The sequence below is a fragment of the Bison bison genome, unplaced genomic scaffold (genome assembly GCF_000754665.1).
Source record: "Bison bison bison isolate TAMUID 2011002044 unplaced genomic scaffold, Bison_UMD1.0 scf7180017864498, whole genome shotgun sequence".
In the NCBI taxonomy this organism is placed as follows: domain Eukaryota; kingdom Metazoa; phylum Chordata; class Mammalia; order Artiodactyla; family Bovidae; genus Bison; species Bison bison.
Genome location: NW_011495057.1, coordinates 5,824,288 through 5,824,935, shown reverse-complemented (window position 1 = coordinate 5,824,935; position 648 = coordinate 5,824,288). Strand labels below are relative to the sequence as shown.

General features: G+C 66.4%; 1 protein-coding gene across 3 annotated transcripts in view; it reads left to right on the top strand.

Annotated features, from left to right (window-relative positions):
* The window catches only part of KCTD1 (potassium channel tetramerization domain containing 1), a 213,526-nt gene that overhangs the window by 110,464 nt on the left and 102,414 nt on the right, over positions 1-648 (top strand). The window lies entirely within an intron of this gene.

Below are 648 nucleotides of genomic sequence, written 5' to 3'. Positions count from 1 at the left end.
CCCCGAGCGGGCCCGGCTGAGCGAGAACACCCGGCTGGCCACCCGCTACGCCGTGCGCATCTTCCGGGAATACCTGAGCGAGAAGGCGCAAAGCCCGGACTTCGAGACCATGGACAAGGGGGCGCTGTGCCGCGTGCTGCGCTCCTTCTACGCCGAGGCCCGCTCCAAGAGCGGCCAGCTCTACAGCAAGTCGTCGCTCATCAGCATCCGCAGCTCCCTCAACCGCTACCTCAACGAGCCCCCGTACTGCCGCACGCTCGACCTCACCAAGGACCCCGAGCTGCGCAGCGCCAACCTGACGCTGGCCGCGGTCATCCGCAAGCTCGAGGAGCAGGGCGCGGGGCCGGTGGTGCAGAAGCAAGCCATCACGCGCGCCGACCTGCGCAAGCTCTACACCTCCAGCGTCTTCAGCACCAACACGCCCTTCGGGCTGCTCAACAAGGTCTGGTTCGAGACGTGCATGTACTTCTGCACGCGCGGCCGCGAGAATCAGCGCGAGCTGGAGGAGGACTCCTTCGGGCTGGCCATGGACGAGGATGGCCGCAAGTTCGTCTACTTCAAGTCCCTCGGGCCCTACCACAAGTCGCGCTCGTCGTTGTGGAGCAAGAAGCGCGCCGAGAGCAGCGACGAGGAGAACTTGCCGCGCAT